Source organism: Panthera tigris, chromosome E2, assembly GCF_018350195.1.
Source record: "Panthera tigris isolate Pti1 chromosome E2, P.tigris_Pti1_mat1.1, whole genome shotgun sequence".
In the NCBI taxonomy this organism is placed as follows: domain Eukaryota; kingdom Metazoa; phylum Chordata; class Mammalia; order Carnivora; family Felidae; genus Panthera; species Panthera tigris.
Genome location: NC_056674.1, coordinates 35,449,428 through 35,470,354, shown reverse-complemented (window position 1 = coordinate 35,470,354; position 20,927 = coordinate 35,449,428). Strand labels below are relative to the sequence as shown.

The following is a 20,927-nucleotide window of genomic DNA, read 5'->3' as shown; positions in this document are numbered from 1 at the left end:
ATTTTTTAACAAAAAATAAAATAAATATTTTTAAAAGAATGCCTATATCCACATAGACAATGACTCATATACAAATATACTGTGGCCAATAGGGTAAGGAGATTAAAATTATTGAGATCCTATTCTGTGTCTATCCATGTATCAAGAATTTTACATGTATCAATTTGGTCAGCAAATTTATGTATGTGCCTTAATTTCTAGCCATTTACTTCACCTCTTTAAGCCTCATGTTATCCATCAGTAAAACTGTAACAAATATTCTTACCCCAATTATCACACTGGATTGTTAAACAGATCAAACAAATGCATAAATGTAAGAAATGTTTCAGAAACTCACAGGCAAGGGGCTGTGCTGGTGACAGTTACATTTGATGGCTAAGCCCCCATCTGAGCTCTCCAAACATTCAGGGCAATGTTCTGTTCTTTGCTTTGCTGCTCCTCTGAGAATCTCAAGCTGGAAGCTAGCATACTTTTAAATGCAGCTCTGCTCGCTCCAGGACACAAATCCACTCTGTAAAAGATAAATTGAAGCTTGTTCCTAAAAGTACACTGGAAGCTACCAAGGGAGAAGACTTATCAAAGAGAGGACATCAAGATGTCACTCATTCCTCCCATCTGTACCTGTGATTGAGAAAAATGTTTCCTTTAACACAACTTGATATTTGAAAAGAAAATGACAAAATGAGATCCCTTCCCTTCATCATTTACATTATGCCATAGGGGTACATATTTGATCTAAGACATTTTGATTTATGCCGGTTGGTAGGATGCACCCAATAACGGAAACAGTCTATTCCTAGGAAATGTGTGTGTGTAGATATATACACACACATATCCATATGTATGTGTGTGCGTTAGATCAAGTAACTCTCCTGCTCAAAAGTACCCAAATGTTTTCTATCATATTAAGAATGAGATACAAATTCTTCACCATGGTAGGTCTACAAAGTGGCCGTTGAACATCTCTCCAACTGCATTTTCTGTGACGTTCCCCATAACTCACACCACCCAAACACGTTAGCTGCCTTGTTCCTTGAGCAATTAAAAATACACCTGTCTTGGAGGCTTTGCTTTTACGATTTTTTTGGTATGAAATACTGTTCAGCCTGTATTGTGTGTTTCAGTCCTAACCCTCCTTCAGGTGTCTCCCTTCAGTGTCACCTTCTCAGATGTGCTATCCAAACATCCTTTCAAAAACAACACCAAGGACACCTGAGTGGTTCAGCAGGTTAAGCCTTTGACTTCAGCTCACATCACGATCTCACAGTTTGTGAGTTCAAGCCCCACAGTGGGCTCTGTGCTGACAGTGTAGAGCCTGCTTCAGATCCTCTGTCTCCCTCTCTCTCTCTGCCCCTCCCCCATTTGCATTCCTTCTTCCTCTTTCTCTCTCTCTCCTCAAAAATAAAAAAAAGGTAACACCCTTGGTTATTCTTCCACTTACTTTCCTTATTTTCCTTCATCTCACTTATTACCATCTGAAAATACATTATATATTGATTTCCCTGCTTGCTGTTTATCTCCTCCACTAGAATCCAAGTTACACAAATGCAGGACTTTACCTATTGTGTGCCTGGCATTATTCTAGGCACTAAATATGAATACAGTGAACAAAAAAAAAAAAAGACAGCCAATGGGTATTGTGAACAAAAGAGAGGAAAAAGCATTCCCAATAGGAAAAGTTTGAATGCACATCTCCATGTCTTTCCCAATCTCAGGTTACTTCAGTACGGGCTCTCAAAAAACCACATCCTTTTCTTCCAAATAGTTGGTCTATATGTATTTATGAATTTATTAGTAGATGAGTGCCTGTCTCCCCACTAGGGCTACAAGCTCCATGAGAACAGAGATCACCTCTCTTTTTTTATTTATATTTGTCTCCCTAGGTCCTTACAATGCGTGTTGCAAAAGACAAACATTTGCTGGTTGAGCCAAAGCACGCACTGATGAATGCATGTCTGGTACTGACCCAGTTATGGCCCAGAGCTGAACATTTGCCCTCCACTATTGAACAAAAGGCTTCCCCATGAAATAATTCCCATTACTTAAAACAGTCATTTATTTTCGTCATATACCTTCTTTGGGAATCGAGGTGTCTAGGAAGCATGATATGGAGAAGAGTAAAGATTGGTATTTAGACAGCCCCGGATTCAAAACCTGATTCCCTCACCTAATAATCTCATCTTATAGTTTAGATCTCTCTCAGAGTTTTCATATACAAAATGGATATCCCAATACCTGTGTTTTAACACCATGAAGTCAAAATAAGTTCAGGTATGTTTAATCTGAAGATAAACTATGGTCCCTCTGGGCCAATCTCTGTGCTGTCCAGCCCTAAAATTAAACTTGGGAATTATGAAGAGAATCCATTCTTCACATGTATCTTTAAAGACATATATTTAAAAGGATCAAATTCCTAATTCACAACACCTCTCGGGAATCCTGTGGCCATGGCAGATCCCTCATAGGACTTTCTCAAACTTTCCACCAGTCCCATAACTCTTTCTCCTTTTTCTCTCACCTCTTCATCATTCCATCTTATTTAGGCTTTTTATTGTGATCTCCTGTTCCCCTCCCCAGGTTCCCTTCCTCCTCTCTTCATCCAGGCCTCACAGTTACCAAGGGAGATACAACTACCAAGAACAAAATAAAACGAGCAAAAAACTCATCCAGTTGGCGGAATGGGAGGAAAGCAACACCAAAAATAACATAGATCTTATCCCTCAAACTAAAAACCAGAGAAGAAAGGAACCAGCTTAGATTCCTGAGCTAAGAAACACTGCAGCTAAGATTAAAGCTCGGGTTTGATTCTGGAGACACACCGGACCTTATTGGGAGATTCTGAAACCCCAAATCTGCCTACAGCTTAGGTTCACCTGAGATCACATCCCAGTCGATGAAGCAGGAGGGAGGAAGTTCATGCTGCTTAGTTCCTTTTGGCCCCTTTTTGGAGGATTCTAAGTAAAGGAACATGAGACACATTCACATATGCATTTATATTTACTCCTTTCAACTGGTGGCCTCCAGAAAGAGAGCTCAGTAGCAGGGTTTGATTTAGCAGCAATCAGCTCGTTGCCATGTTAGCTCTGTTTAAAAAGGGCAAGCCACGTCCACCTGCTCCAGCCCATCGCGTGCTGCGCCGATTTGGTGAGGTTTATCATCTGTCTCTAATAGCAGTGGGCCCCAGAAATGGCACAGAGCAATTTTCTGCTTTCATTTCCACAGCACTTGAGAAAAATCTGGGGGCATTTTTTTAGTCTGAGGCAATATTTCTTAATGTTTTTATCTCTAAGAACTGCTACTTAATTCTCTCCTTGACTCACTTTCAAAGTTTAAGGCAGAGGAGACTATCTGGTGGTCTCAGTCTGACCAGGAGGAATAAAAAGGGGAACTAGAGGGCTGAGCAAGGTACTCAAAATAGGGTAACTGAGAAAGTGGGTCAGCCCAATCACAGAGCAATTTCTGGCTGAAAAACAGAACTACTTCCCCATCCTTGTATCTGGCATAAGTTTACAGAATTATTTCCTTGATTCATGTATGTTTGGTGCCTCAGATTCTGGCATTTCTTCTGTCTTTGTCATAAATGTTAACATTTCTATCCATCTTTTTAAATTTACAAGTTCAGGGGTGCCTGGGTAGCTCAGTCGGCTAAGCATCCAACTTCGGTGCAGGTCTCATGATCTCATGGAGCGTTGCGTTTGAGCTCCATGTTGCACTCTGTGCTGACAGCTCAGAGCCTGGAGCCTGCTTCGGATTCTCTGTCTCCCTCTCTGCCCCCCTCCCCACTTGCACTCTTTTCTCTCTCTCTCTCTCTCAAAAATTAATAAACATTAAAATATAACCAAGAAATGTAGAAGTTCATATTCTAAAAGCATAGCAGCTAGTTTGTTGATGCTCTCAACATTGAGAGAACCGCTAAAACTTTTCATTGCTTGCAATCTCCTAAACCACACATTCTTAGCTGACATAAAGTGGCACATGCTATTGAACTTGCTGCCGTCAGGTGATATAACATAATCATCCTTCAGAGTCACTTAATTTTCTTTCTACTGCCTATATTCTAAGGCTTCCCCAAACCTGGTGGTTTATTTAGCTATCTGTAATTGTCCACATACTTTGTGTACAAAGCATTCACTTAGACATGATATTCCAGTCAATTCCTTAATATTAAGATGCTATTGAATAACTGATAGAAGTTTGTTCCTTGGCCTCCTGACGGTAGAGATCTAATGTTTACCCTTTGGATGACAACCAAAATTGACCTCAGGACTTGGAACCCCACTTCAAGTTCCAAACAGAGTCAACAATCCCCTTATGGCTCAGCCCTCATAAAAACGCAGATGTCCTGACTTGATTCCATTAAACCAGGTGGTTGCTGCCTTCCTAATGTCTGTCAATAAAAGGGTTCCAGGCACAATGTGGAAGTATATGGCTTGGAAACAAGGAGTTACTGAATAAGTTCTCTTAAGTCCATTTTCTCTACTGACCCTTCTAACACCACAAATGTGGGGGCATTACATTAAGGAGAGGAGAGAACCTGTAATATGAGGGTAGTGAGAAGGACTGAGTAAAAAAGTGAAAGAAAGAAAGAAAGAAAGAAAGAAAAGAAAGAAAGAGAAGAAGGAGGAAGAGCAAGAGGAAAAGCTAGTTCCACATCTCTCTCTTCTCAAAAATACACATAGGGTCCTTTCAACAGGCTGGTGAGATTTAGTCATTGAAGCACTTCTTCGAGACCATCCAATTGAAACCCTCCCTGGCAATAATAAGGAAACTGTGAACTATGGAGAAATTATATGGCTTTCGGGGTCAGCTTTCCCAAATCCCCACCAGTGCTCTTCTCACTCTACCTTGCTATTTTTTGCTAAAATTTTAAACTTACATCTATCAAGGGGCACCTGGGTGGCTCAGTCTGAGTCTAGATTGCGGCTCAGGTCATGACCTTGTGGTTTGTGAGTTCAAGCCCTGTATTGGGCTGTGTGCTGGCAGTTTGGAGCCTGCTTGGGATTCTCTCTCTCTCTCTCTCTCTCTCTCTCTCTCTCTCTCTCCCTCACCCCCCTCACTCTCGCTCTAAGTAAGTAAATAAAAATGTTTAAAAAATTAAACTTACACTTATGGAGAGTTTATTAACACTGAGCAGAATCACTGTGCATATAGTATTTGATTTAATATCAAGGCATTCGTTTCAAGCAGCCACCAGTACCATCTGAGCAAGGCCACTTACCATCCCTAAGGTCTCCCCAAACCTGCCGATGCGGGAGCTGGAGCTGCATACAACCACACTGCCTCTCAGATACTTTCTCACACACGGTGATTGGAGCTCAAACCTTCTCATTGGCTCTAAGAGCAAAACCACAGATGTTCCTACTCCAACACAATAAATAATGTGCTTTTCTGGGGGATATATTTTAAAAACAAGCCCAAAAGAGAGCTTTACAGAAGATGCAAACCTTTGTGAAATAAAAGGTATTTTCAGCAAAATGGAAAGTCTCCCGTGCATATTATAAGTAGTTTGGTGTATAAAGACAAAATTCTGGCAGGAAAAAACCTGGCTCGTTATGTAGCCATAATTTAAGAGTTGTACCCAACAACAGAGTTAGAAAAAAGAAAGAAACCACTTATAGGAAGTTATCAACGAATATAGATCTATTACACTTTGAGTGGAAATGATCTATTTATAGCACACAAACGTGTCATGTCTTCTTGGCTATTTTATGTTCCCATTCAGGAACTTTGAAAAAAAAAGAGCGGAGAATAGCGATTGCAAATAGTCTGATTATCTTGACAACTACCATCCAGCCTCTCAGGCTCGACACTCCCGCAAGCCTCTTCAACAACCCCATGAAATTCGGAGCCTCGCTCGGTTCCACTACCTACAGGGAAATACAATTCTCGTCAGGAGCTACCTGTGGCTGATGCAGCTGACAAATGTTATCTAATCGAGTCTATAACCATCTCAGACAGGTGCGTCTCTCTCACAACCTAGGAAATCGCCCTGAATAATTCATTAATATGTTTCTCTAAGCGAACATACCTGAGGAAAAGAATATCATGTTGTGGCACTTTTTATGTAGAAAAAGTAAGGGCTTTAGGATCTTCAAATTCTCACAGGAAATATCACAAAACCCTTTTTTTCTGCTAAAGAGAAATCAGTATTAGGGAAATGTGGGCCTTGCCGCTCTCTAACCAACCTCCTAGCTGATTTCCACATCCATGCCTTGGCTCTATCCTGCTTCTAAGATAATGCTCTTCATTGGTTTAAACTCATTTCTTTTTTTTTTTAAGTTTATTTATTTATTTTGAGAGAGACAGAGACAGCACAAGTGGGGGAGGGGCAGAGAGCGAGGGAGAGACAGAGAATCCCAAGAAGGCTCCACACTGACAGCGCAGAGCCCAATGGGCTCAAATCCACAAAGCTGTGAGATCATGACCTAAGCTTACACCAAGAGTCAGATGCTTAACCAACTGAGCTACCCAGGCACCACCCTCCCCCAGCTTTTTTTAACGTTTATGTATCTATTTTGTGAGAGAGAGAGAGAGAGATGGGGGAGAGAGACAGAGGGAAAGAGAGAATCCCAAGCAGACTCCAAGCTACCAATGCACAGCCTGATGCAGGGCTCAAACACAAACCAAGAGATCATGACCTGACCCAAAACCAAGAGTCAGACACTCAACCAACTGAAACACTCAGGCACTCCAGGTTTAAACCCATTTCTAAGTCTCCACACAGACACGAGCACACTCACTTTGTAGCTCCTCGGGATGGTACCTCAGATCCTTTCCCTGCCCACATGAGAGGGGAGTCCAGGGAAAGGGAGACCAGTCCCTTCTGGTCCAGCCTCTGTGCTCCCACCCACACACTCACTTGCCCCTGTCACCACTGGAAGCTAGCTTACTTGAGCTCTAACCATTCAGCTCTCAGACCAGAGTGGGCATGGGATATGTTCCCCCTTCCTTAGGCTCCAACACAAGCTGCCTCCTTTTATCAGGGATTCTCAAATGTAAGTGTACACCTGGAGAGCTTGTGCAAATATACATCACAGGGCCCCAGCCAAGAGTTTCTGATTCAGTAGTTCTGGAGGGGATCAGAAAATCTGTATTTATAACAACTTCCCAGGTGATGCTACTGGGATCACATTTTTAAGAACCCTGAGTTATATTAATGTTTCCCACACTGGCTTGTTCTTAAGAATCACCTGAGAGTATGTGGGGGTGGGTGAGAGCAGGGAATGCAAAGTTTCAGACCCCCTCTCCTGGCGATTCCCATTCAGTAAAGCTCCAGTTTTCACAGGGTCCCCAGGTGTTTATTATAAACAGGCACATGGGAGATTTTGAGCTGTCAAGAGCAAAATACAGCTCTGAACCCACAGGTTTCACATCATCACGATTTGGGGAAATGGCTGACGCAGGTAAAGAATATCTACTACGATAGATCACTAGCATGCTCACATTCATCATTTATGTATTAGACTGTAAGTTCTTTGAGGGAAAGGCTTTATGTCTTTCCTCCCAGATTTGCACAGTAAAGACTAGTAAAAAGAAGGAAGATATGGAGGAAGGGAGGGAAGGAATGGGGGCAACTTTAAAAAATACGTAAGCCTAGGCCCAACCTTATAGTAGTTCTGATTTAATGGGGCTGGAGTGGGATCCAGGCATTGGTAGTTTTAGAAAGAATTCTAGGGAATTGAAATATATAGCCAAAATTGAGAACCACTATGATCTGCTGCTCTTAGAATGAGCATTTCTGTTTTGTGTTAAAATGAAAAGAGCAGAGAGTGACTAACGTTCCAGCTGAGCCCTATCATGCTGCATGTATCCCACTGGGCAAGTCACATAATCTCTCTAAATTTTAGTGTCCTCATCTGTAAAATGAGGATAAAATATCTACTGCATTCAGTTACTCATGAAGAGTAAATGAAATAAAAGTCTCCATTCAATCCACTCCTTCACTCACTCATTACTTCATTCGCTTAACAAGTATTTATGGATCACTCACCACATGCCAAGCACTGTTATAGGCCATATGGATGGTGCAGTGACCATGACAGACCAACACATCTCTGCCTTCATAGGAGTTAGCCATGTCCTGGAAACACGGTTCATGTTCCACAAATGCTTATCACAACAGTTATCCCAACTGGAGATAATGACCGTTACCTACTCAACATGAAGTGCTAGAACAGAAAGCAACATGCTTTATACATTCCCAAGAACTATTCAAATTAATAATTATAGTGTAGTTATGGTTATAGTTGATACTATATTATGATCAATATTATAAATTTGAGGTTCATTTATTTTTTTCCCTTTTCTGTCCACACCCAAAGGATGATATGGCCATGGAATCGCAGAACATAAGACCTGAAGAGGATGAGCGCCTGGCTGGCTCAGTTGGAAAGCATGCAACTCTTGATCTTGGGGTCATGAGTTCAAACCCCACATTGGGTGTACAGATTACTAAAAAAATACATAAACTTAAAAAAAAAAAAAAAGACCTGAAGAGGATCATAGAGATCATTCAATAAAACTCCTTCATGATATAGATGAGAAGTCCACAGCCCTCTGAAGTGAAGTTCCCTTCTATGGGACTTGTTAGTTCTTTCAGGTCAGGCCTGGAGTATTTTTCATCAGTGAATACTACGTAAGTGCTTGGTCAGTGCCTTACAGAGTGTAGGCTTTAAATAAATGTTTGTTGGCTAAGAGAATGAATGAAAAAACATATAAAGGTCAATGGTAATCTTTGTTTAAGGACTGCACATTGAACATTAGGCAGCCAAGTGGGCAGCTTTTCAATTTGGCATTTTAATACACGACAAAAAGCCTATAAATATCTCATCTTCTCTGAAATAGCACCATAGGTAAGCATGTTATAGTATTAAATATATCTTATAAGAAATAAGTCTCTTTTCAATGTAAATTAATAAATTTCCTTTTCACCATATTTTTAGCTATCTAGGTCCTTAGCCTTTACTTAATGATGATGCACTTGATTAAATAAAATGAAAGAAAAATGAAAGTTCTTTCAGACATTAAAATGAATAATGAGTTTAGACTTAATCCAAAAGCAATTTAACTTTAAACATTCATATGAAATTAAATGAGCCATTGAATTTGCTATATAAGCAAGCATTAATCTTATCACACTATGAAAACTAGAAAGTTATACAGTGACCCATTAATTTCAGAGCCTAATACAAGGTCTGTTTAATGCCTGTACTCCATTAAAAAGTCTGATTCCACAATATAAGTGCTTTTTCATAAAAGTTTAAACTCAATTCATTTTTTTTTTTACTGCTCCAATCATGTGATAATCGACTCTGACAAGATTATGGCTGCAAATCTGAATATGGTATGTAATGTCATGTGAAACAAATTTTGCTCATGGCCTGCTTCCATCAAAAGAGAAGACATTTATATCATTGGCAGGAATGAACATAAATTATTATAGCCCACTCTCCCTCCATCCAATGGTGTTTCCTCTGAATAAAGTACTTTATAATTCTCCCATTGCATGGGTAGATATCCCTGTGATGTAGAAGCAAAATTTCTTCAGAGTTACACAAGCCAACAGTGGCATTCCAGTACACATCAGTCATATGCTATAAGCAGATTCAGTTCAATGCTGAAATCAAACAACATATGTTTATTTTTACACACTTAAAATATTTCTCCATGTAAAAAAAAAACTGAATTTTGATTTCATCAGGAATTCTTATATCCCAACTTTAGACGCCACACGCAACAAGCCCATTTTGCAGGTGAAAGCACAGTTGAATAAAGGGTAAAGGAAAAAAAGCAGCAATGTTGTGCTTATTACCTTATAAAGTGTGTAGCTGAATGGAAAATCTATCCTTCCCATTCTACATAACATTTCATGAATGTTGGAAGATCTGGAGGGAGAGAAGAGGACAAGTAGAAAAAGTGAAATACATGTATTTTGCTGGAAGGAAGAGTCACAGTCAATTTTATTATATGCCATATGACAAACTGATTATTTCATAATAATAGAGGGGACCAAAGAAGTAGAATGTGTCAAGAATATGATCAAAGTGGTGTGGACTTACATGTATTACTTATTTCATTGCATTGGGATTAGATTAAGGAATTACATAGTTTACCTATTTTAAACCCTCATTAATAAAAATTAGTTCTTATTATTTAGAGAATGGCAATATGTTTTCACTCTTATGTGGATCCTGAGAAACTTAACAGAAACCCATGGGGGAGGGGAAGGAAAAAAAAAAAAAAAAGGAGGTTAGAGTGGGAGAGAGCCAAAGCATAAGAGACTCTTAAAAACTGAGAACAAACGGACGGTTGATGGGGGGTGGGAGGGCGGGGAGGGTGGGTGATGGGAATTGAGGAGGGCACATTTTGGGATGAGCACTGGGTGTTGTATGGAAACCAATTTGACAATAAACTTCATATATTGAAAAAAAAAAGAGAATGGCTAATAATTCACCAGCGACCTAATATTTGATATTTGAAATTTATAGCAGTAAATTTAAATAATGAAGTCTACTATTAATTTATTCATCCTTGGGTTAGCATTCAAGGCCTCTATGAGCGGCCTCCTAAATTCAAAACATGGCAGGAGGCATGTCCTGTGTCACTCATTCAGCCAAAATAAGGCCAATCAAGACCTGTTCCCACCAATCTAGTGGCTTAAGCCAGACCAAATACTACCTGCCAGGCCAGCACAACAGTCCTAAAGGGAAGTCTGAAGGAGGCTTAGCGAAAGTATGTTTTATTTCCTTATATTCACCAAAAAACTTAAGCTACTTTCACAATCTCTAAGTATTCATTCACCCTTAGTGACGAATACCTTAACATTTTTAGTTCTTCTAAAGGGAGAAATGAAGATTCATAATTCCCCACTTTGAAAATTAAAAAACATAAGTTTTGGAGTTTAAAAATTTAAATAAAAGGGATTGTTGAGCGTCAAACTTGCTTCTGTCTATAACGCCCAAGCAAGTTATCACTGTTGTAAATATTTCCTAATTTTAGAACTAAAACCCCTTCATATCTTGGAAGGCCCCTCCTTTCATGAGTCTTTGTGAGATACAGGGCTTCCCAATATCCTGCCAATAAGTTACCATTTTTTCACAAATTAGACAGAATTATTTCCCCATCAACTGCCACCAAGAACTCTGAGTGACACGTTATGTCCTTAAAACTCCATTTCCCTATCTCTGAAATTGGGGATATTATGACCTGTGCTGCCAACCTCATGAAACTGAGGGGGTTAAATGACATAACAGAAATTAAATTACCTACAGAATTGACAAATGCCTTCCACAAGACTCTGTGCTTTCCTCTTAACATTCTCTGAAAATATTGAGAAAACATATTTCACAAAAATCTCCTAGTTTTTGTCAAAATGGAAGTGATTTATTCTTTTTTTTCAATGTTTTATTTTTGAGACAGAGACAGAGACAGAGACGGAGAATGGGGAGGAGCACAGTGAGAGGGAGACACAGAATCTGAAGCAGACTCCAGGCTCTAAGCTGTCAGCACAGAGCCTGACATAAGGCTTGAACCCACGAACCATGAGATCATGACCTGAGCCAAAGTCAGACACTTAACCGACTGAGCCACCCAGGTGCCCCGCGGAAATGATTTATTCTTAAACAGTTATTGTCAAGATCAAGTGAGATCATATATGTAAAAACAACAAACCAATCCCTAGCATATCAGAAGCACTCAAAAACATTTTTCTTCTTTCCTCTTAATAAGAGAAAAAGAATGATCCAATTTCAAACTTTATGATGATTATGAGCCATCCAAAACCATAGAATGTCTAGTTGAATATACTTTGCAAGTACAATCAAAGATGTATCAAAAAGCAGAAGTAATGTAAATTGATAAGAATATGAAAATATAATCACTCCTTCCTGGTTTATGTTCTCTTATTAGCTGTAGGATCTTTTTAACTCACTTAACCTCTTTGATCCTCAGTTCCTTTATTTGTAGAACAGGGATAATTACATCTACCTCTCAGAGTAACAATTAGGATAGAAATACAGAAGGGATGGGGCTATGGTTTATAAAACTCTTACATGTTGTGCAGACACTATTTATCATCATTGTCATCAACTTAATATTTACTGAGATGTACCTGCTCTAAGAACCATCATATGTACACACACACACACACATTAATTTTACTTACCCATTGTAAATATACTAGGCTGAAGATATAAAATACAAGTATAATGATATGGCTCTTAATTTTTCTCTTGACAAAATTCCCAGCAACAAGAGACGTTGCCAATAATGTAGTGGTCCCTTGCTTAAGATCGACAGGACGGCGTTGTTAGGACTCCAGCAAAAACCAGGAATTAAAACCAGGAATTAAACCATGTTGATTTCAAGCTTCATTAGAACTTGGGCAAGCATGCCTATGAAGACCACCTGAGAAAAGGATATACCTAGCCAAGCTCTCATTCACCATTAACCACACTCTGTGTTTACCACAGCAAAACACAACCCCATTATCCTATGGACTTCTTGCTTGGAGTAAATCAGATTTTCTTTTGCATTTATCTTTAATCTTATAATAAATTAAGAAAGTCAATTGAAAATGTCATATTTGCTACACTGTATCAACCAAAACTTTAAAATAATAAACCCATGATTGATGATAGATAGATATTGATCAATCAATTGACAGATCACTCATACCTGGTAGAGTTTTAGCTACTTGACTCTATGTGAGGTAAGCTATGGAGAATTTCATTCTTTAGTTTGCTCCAAATCAATAATTTCTCAAAAACATGGCCTCTGAGAAAATGTACTTCCAACCAATAAAACTTAAACAGGACAGTCCTTGAAGGCAACTCATTAAACTTTACAAATGCAGGGTGAAACAACTCCCTTAATGTGGAAAATTGTGACTAAATAATAGGACAAAACCATGAGGAAAATTGAGATATTTTTCATTAGTCTTTCTTAAAGGCATCATAAATTATGTATATTTTAAATAAAATTACTAAAATCACTTTTTTGGAAGTCCTTCTTAAACACTCAGGTTAAAGGTGTTCTATAGAAAGATCATCACTGTAAAAGGGTGTGCTTATCCAAGATTAAACATACAAGGATGCTATTAGGGAAAACACCTTGTGAGAGAAAACAGAGGGCGCTAAAAAGGCTAGGCAAACCATCGAGTACAAAGCACTCTGATCCCAAATGAAGGAAAGGAGGAGAGTAGGTTGGGTTAAGGCATCCTAGACTGTCATGCAGTCATAGGAAGTTTTGGCAAGACCATCAGGGAGTCCTCAAGCCAAAACTGCCATCAGAAGAGTCCCACATCTCCTTGGAATAGGCCCACCTTACTATCCTTCACTCCTTCACTGTCCAGGAGCAGCTGGTGGGCAACATCCCCTGAACACACAAGCTTGGATTTCAGAATGCAGCAGCTGATGCTCTTGATCAATTACACTTAGAGATTTGCAAGGCACAATCTCATGGCTGCCACTAGGGCATTTCCAATTAAATATATATTTAAATACATAGGGCATTTCCAATTAAATATATTTCATATATACATAATACATATTATATATACATACATATAATACTATATATGTTATATATATGTTACATGCATATCCTTTTAATTTATTTCATTAATATGATGATCATTATGGAAAATAATTTCACTGTAGTTAATAAATACACCAAGGGGGGAAATATCTTCATTTGCTCCAGCTACTGTGTTTGATGAGAACGGTTTCTTGAAATAATGGCTAGTTGACCAAGTGAAATATACTTTCTCCATCTCTCCCTTACCCTCACAAGGAAAAAGAGCTGTTAAAATATTTTGCTAATGTCTGGAACAAAAGTTGTTCTGTGTTTATTAACAGGTAGAATAACTATTGCATTAAATACTAACACATGAGAGTGTGGCTCACTCTCTCATCTTTCATTTCCTTGTTCAGTGTGGCTAGATTGGTAAACTGACTAAGAGTCTAAAACCTCAAGGTTCCTTCATCATTTTTTAATCTCCTATATATTTCAGCAACCCACAGGGCAATAAGGTCCTGTAGTCTAGATCTGGAATTTGAAACTAAAACTGCCAGTCTCATGCAAGACTTAAGCCTAAGACATATGCTCCAAATTTCCTTTCCCAAAATGTTGTTCTGAGGAGCAATGAACCCTGGTCCAAGTGCACTTTGTTTCCGTTTCATTTTACTTATTGTGTTCACTTCTTCTCCAGGAACCTCAAAGAGATGGAGATACTTGGGTCTTGGGATATAATTACATTTTAGTACTAATTTACTATTATAGATTATAATAAATTAAAGATTCACTTATAAATAATATACCAAAAATGACATCAGCAAGATAGAGACTAGGAGATCCCAGCCCTTACCCACACTTATACACAACGATAAAGTCAACTATCCATGGGTGAGAATAGCTCTGGGAGAACCCTGGAGTGTAGTTCAAGGGCTGCATTGACCCAGGGGAGCACAGAGACTGGGAGTAACAATATATAAAAGGGGTAAAAAGCATTCTACCTGTATTGCCCCCTCTCTGGCCTGGCATGTCACCATAAGGAATCCTGTCAGCCACGAGTTCTTCCCATGAAAGAAGTCAAGTAGAGGACCTCAGCAGCCTTTGCCACTGAGGGTCACAGCAGCCTAGCTTCCACTTCAGAGAACCCCCACAGTCTTCATGCAGACCCCAGCTGCTGGACCTGCCTAGAGCCAGAGGCACCGCATCCCCTTAAGATGGAGCTGCCAAGAGCCACCTCTCCTCTCCTTGGAGTCAGAAATACTTCTTCTCCCACCTCACTTCCAGTGATGCCACCCCTGTACCTGAGAACTGACACCCACTATGAAGCATGTGCCTACATATGGTCCTGGCACCCACTAGTTCCACCACACATGCACCCACTTGCTCAATGGACCTGCCACCCACTGCAGCTACACACATGCACCCGCCGGACCAGGTGCTTGCTACAGTTGTTTGGACATCTACATTCCCACCAGACCCAACACGCATGCCTCCTTCGATTGCACCACTGTAAACCCCTAGCACTGGCACCCCCATGCATCCCCCAACATACATCTGGATGAGGAGCCACTATTCAACTCGCCCAGCTGACATCCTTACACCAGCCTGTAGGAGGTCTTTCCCTGCCTCAGCCAGTGCATAATATTTAGAAGGGATGATGCTTCTTCAAATATGAATACAATGGGCATCTGGGTGGTTCAGTCGGGTAAGCATCCCACTTTGGCTCAGATCATGATCTCACAGCTCATGAGTTCAAGCCTCACGTTGGGCTCTGTACTGACATCTCAGAGTCTGGAGCCTGCTTCGGATTCTGTCTTCCCCTCTCTCTGCACCTCCCCGACTCTCATTCTCTCTCTCCCTCTCTCTCTCTCTCTCTCAAAAATAAATTAACATTAAAAAAATGGGAGGACAATAATGCAAGGCTACCAGGAACAGGAAAAACCAAGGAACCATGACACCACCAAAGGAACATAATAATTTGCTATAGCCAACATCAAAGAAATGAAGATCTACAGATTACCTGAGAAATAATTCAAAACAATTTTTTTAAAGATCACTGGGCTACATGAGAACACTGACACAAAACTCAATGAAATCAGGAGAAAAGTACCTGAACAAAACAAGAATTTCAACATAAAGACAGATATCTTAAAAACTATTACACAAATTATGGAGCTGAAGACTACAATGTCTGAGATAAAAACACAATTGAGAGCTTCAACAGCCTACTCAATCAAGCAAAGAATGAGAAATTTTGAAGAGGGGTATTTGAAATTATGCAGACAGAAGAGAAAAGAAAAAAGATGAATGGGGGGAAAAAAGCCTAAGGAATGTATGGGATACACATTATGGGAAGAAGAAGAAGAAGAAGAAGAAGAAGAAGAAGAAGAAGAAGAAGAAGCAGGAGGAGGAGGAGGAGGAGGAGGAGGAGGAGGAGGAGGAGGAGGAGGAGGAGGAGAAAGGGGCAAAAAACTTATCTAAAGGAAGAATGGCTAAAATTTTCCCAAATTTCAAGAGAGAAATCAACATCCAGATTCATGAAGCCCAAAAGACCTAAACAGGATCAATCCACCAACCCACCAAGACATATGACAATTAAATTGTCCAAAGTCCTGGGCAAGGAAAGAAATTTGAAGGCAGCAGAGAAAAGTGACTCACCACATATAACGGAAGCCCCATAAGATTATCAGTGGATTTCCCAGCAAAAATCTTTCAGGCCAGGAGAGAGTATGATGATATATTCCAAGTTCTAAAAGGAAAACACTACCAAACAAGGATTCTATACCTGGAAAAATTACTCTTTAAAAGTGAAGACAAGGAAAAAAAATGAAGGAGAGATAATGTCTTTCCCAGACAAACAAACACAGGGAATTTGTCACCACTGGACCTGTCCTACCAAAAATACTGAAGGGAGTTCTTCAAATTAAGAAAGCACTGGGGGCACCTGGGTGGCTCAGTCCATTGAGCATCTGACTTTGGCTTGAGTCGTGATTTCAAGGTTAGTGGGTCCGAGCCCCCACATCAAGCACTCTACTGTCAGCGCTGAGCCTGCTTGGGATTCTCTGTCTACCTCTCTCTCTGCCCCTCCCCCACTCGCTCTCTATCTCTCAAAAACAAATAAACATATAAAAATTAAAAAAAAAAAAACACTTGGGTGGCTCAGTCATTAAGCATCTGACTTTGGCTCCCGTCATGATCTCGTGGTTTGTGAATTCGAATCCCACATCGGGTGAGCTCAAGCCCTGCTTCAGGTAAGCTCCTGCCTCACTTCACTTTAAATGGGTATAATAAAATAGAAAGATTAAAAATTAACAAACTAAGCAGTTGAATAAAGATGTGAGCGAGTTTTAGCGGCGCCTGGGCGGCTCAGTTGGTTAAGCCTCCAACTCTTGATTTCGGCTCAGGTCATGATCTCAAAGTTGGTGGGATGGAGCCACACAACAGGTTTTTGCTGACAGCATGGAGCCCATTCAGGATTCTCTCTCTGCCCCTTCCCCACTCTCGTGCCCGATCTCTTGCACTCTCTCTCTCTCTCAAAAATAAGTAAACTTAAAAAAATATAAATAAAAATAATAAAAAACAGCAGAACAAAAATGGAGGAAATGAATGGAAGGAAATAAAAGTGAAAATTAACAAACCGAAAAATAAAGAAATTAAAGAGAATAAGAACCCCATTGTTCCTTTTTTTTTATGTTTATTTTTAAGAGGATGAGCTTGAGCAGGGGAGGGGCACAGAGGAGGGGGACAGAGGATCGGAAGCAGGCTCTACACTGACAGCAGTGAGCCTGCCTGATGCAGGGCTCCAACTCAGGAACCTGTGAGATCACCCAGGCACCCCCTGCCATTGTGCCTTAATTGACATACTTAAAAGACAATGTGTTCAAGAAAATAATCAGCACACAAAATTTTAAACAAATGCATAGCTTCCTTAAGAAAAAATAATTAACATACAAATACAAAGTGGAAATTACTAATACAACATAAGTATCCCAATCCATATTAACTATCTGAAGTTTATTTATCTTGAGAGAGAGAGAGCGCGCATGTGCACGTGCGCTCATGGGGGAAGGGCAGAGACAGGCGCAAGTACTGACAGCACAGAGCCTGACACAGGGCTCAATCTCATGAACTGTGAGATCATGACCGCAACCAAAACCAAGAGTCTGACACTTAACCAAGTGAGCCACCCAGGCCCCCCCAATCCATATTAAGTATCTAAATGTTATTACATACTCAAATTCTCTGACACCCAGGCCAGTTTGATTCCAAGTTTTACTACAGTGTAGGGATTCCTAGCATTTTGATGGATGAGTTACTTGAGAATTAATTTTATAACTCACATTTGATGTCTTTTTTTTTTTAGAAATTATGGTTTTCAAATATCTATGTCTAATCAGTAGAACTTTCAAAATCAATTAGAGCAAAAAGGTGAATGTTTAAATATGCTTATCATCTGAGGCAGGTGTTCTCGTCGACATACGATACCCCGATTCACAAATATAAGGTCAATATAAAACTGTATGTCTTGAGAAAGGAGAGAAGTTTAGGGTGGCAACATACATGATAAATTGAAACACAATATCACATATTAAAATTCAGCATTACAATCGGCTTTTCTTCACAGGGTACCCCAATTCTACTTTTGTACAGGGATTCATGAGTTTTCATAGGTGACTCTATACATAACCGCATTATACATATTTATTTATAATTTGTTCACAGAAGTGTCCTAGAAAGTAGTAATTTCAATGGCTAAGTTATCTTTCTTAAGGCTGTAAATACCTACCGATATCCATGGTCTTTGTAACACAATTAAACTGGACTCCTCAGACCCACATGTCTAGGTAAAGCTACATGACTGAGTTCTGGCCAGTGGAAGTGTTCAAGTGGTATTTGCCACTTCCAAGCCTAGACCCCTAAAACCAGTATCACGTTGGTAAATATGGAACAACCACCTATTGCAGAGGGTGGCAGCAGAGTCCTGGTTTGTAGTATTTGCCAATTTCTGTGATATAAATATTCCCACCATGCCTAAATTCAAGGTACCAACATAGCATCACTAAACATGGAGTTGGAAAGATGTATTATATAGTATTTCTACCATACAAATATAATAAATATAAATAACCTCAAGAGCACAAAAAACAGCAAAATGTAATAATATAATTAGGAAATGATGATATAATATACTAATATATTAGTATATGAATACTAATATAAATTAGTTTAACTGGAAGAGTATATAATTTGATTTTTAATAATCATATTTAAAAACAAACTCAAAAATTCCTAAAAAAATGAGCTCTCACAAGCCAGTATAAGCCAACTCCAGCACACCACTGCTAAAAAACCTTCCATGTGATATTTCATACCCTCATTCCTTCCTTGTTCCCTAGCCAAATAAATGCCTAGGATTCAGTAGAAGTTTGGGGATCCGTAGAACCACAAGAGTAAGCCTGGGTCCCCGACTGACTGCAGGGAGCAGATTCCCATCTCTCCTGATCCTACTCACCCACACTGGATTGAGAGTAAGAAATAAGCCTTAGTGTGTTAAGATATGTGGGGTATATGTTGCAAGAGCTGATACTGACTACCCGACTAAATGCACCATTATAAAAACAAATGAATTCTCTCACTCATCAATTCCCACATTTTGTGAATTGCCAAACCCAGATGCGAATGTTTTATAAAATACAGATTCCTGAGCCCCTGGAGATTAACATTTTTCAGGTGCAAGGTCCAAGACTTTTGGGAGAGTCTTAGACAGGTTTGGGAACCACTGATCCAATTCGACCTATTTCTGCCCAACTGTTTTTAACCAAAGCATCTTTACAGCTTTGCAAAAGGAAAGTATTATCTAAAATAAATTGGGGTATGGGACACCTGGGTGGCTCAATTGGATGATCGTCCAACTTCAGCTCAGGTCATGATCTCATGGTTTGTGGGTTTGACCCCTACATCAAGCTCTGTGCTGGCAGCTCAGAGCCTAGAGCCTGCTTCCGATTCTGTGTATCTCTCTCTCTCTCTCTCTCTCTCTCTCTCTGCCCCTCTCCCACTCATACTCTGTCTCTCTCTCTCTGTCTCTCTCAAAAATAAACATTTAAAAAAATTTTTTAAATAAATGGGAGCATAACTAGAATAAGCCTATCTCCAATTTTAGTATATGTGCTGCCGAAGCGAGCACAGAATAAGCCTATCTCAAATTCGAAATTGGTTGAAGTTTTTCTTTCATCTTAAAAATGTATTCAAATTCTATACATTTTGTTCCATAGTATATCTGTATTACTTTAGTATTATAAAAATATTTCAAGTTACTTACCAGTTAGGTTTCTTGACTCCCTCCCTCTTCTCACTCCCCAAAAACTGTGAAGTAAAAAAAATTAATGCTTCAGGGATACATGCCTAGTGGGGTCATATGATCCAGTGCTACATTTGGGAACCATATCAATATTCCAGTACTCTAATTCCAGGGGAAGTGCTCCTAATAAGCAGTTAACCAGACTGCTTGAATACCTCTAGAGATGGGGAGCTTATTACTCATTCAGGCTGCCTTTTTCATTATTTAATACCTCTGAACATTTAACAGCTCTTCCTCATAAGAGCTAGAATATAAATCTATTATTTCAAGGCTTTATGTTTGTTCTTTTGGACCCCCCCCCACACACACACACACAAATTAATTCCTACCCATGTGATAGTCCTCTAGTCCTGTAGGACAGCTATCATGTTCTACACCCCCGATTTTTCTATTCTACAAGCCTAATAAAGTTTGTAGAAAAACAAAAAGCTACTCTATTTGCCAAAGGAAAACAAAGAAAGATTTACAGAAAACATTTAGATTTAGTCCTATAGTAAAAGTAGTGAGTTGATAGGCAAGGAGGGAAGTAGGTGCCTGAGGAGGAAACTGAACAAAATTTCTGTTAAAGTTTGTTATATTCAAGATCAACCAGGGGCTCCTTGGGTGGCTCAGTCAGTTAAGTGCCCAATTCTTGGTTTCGATTGAATTCAAGCCCCGCATTGGGCTCTGCACTGAGATCACAGAGCCCACTTGGGATTCTCTCTCTCCTTTTCTCTCTCTTCCCTCCCCCCTGCTTATGCACTCTCTCTCTCAAAAAAAATTAATTAATTTTTAAAAAAGTTTTTTTTAAGATCAACCAGAAATTGAGTTAGGACATATAGGTAGAGGACAATAAGGGGAAAAAAGTTGGAAAGGTAAGATAGTCTATTTCTTGGCTACAACAGCAGCATTGGGATCACCTGAGAAATGTTAGAAATATAAGGTGGGAATGAAATTAGGAGTGACAGAAGGTAGAAGGTGAAAGGAGAGATGTGGAAGAAAGAGGGACTCGGTGGGTGCTGTTATTTTTACTCTACACAAAGGAGAGTCAAGATACTAAGTAGAGGGGATAAGGTAT

The 20,927-nt window shown here is 39.5% G+C and overlaps 1 long non-coding RNA gene across 1 annotated transcript; it reads right to left on the bottom strand.

The window, feature by feature from the left end:
- Positions 1–343: 343 nt before the first annotated feature.
- On the bottom strand, positions 344–19,857 carry LOC122233991. The gene is made up of 3 exons (XR_006211675.1): positions 19,832–19,857; positions 9,812–9,884; positions 344–511 (listed from the first exon to the last, which is right to left on the bottom strand). It is a non-coding gene; the product is annotated as an uncharacterized LOC122233991 (long non-coding RNA).
- Positions 19,858–20,927: the final 1,070 nt, after the last annotated feature.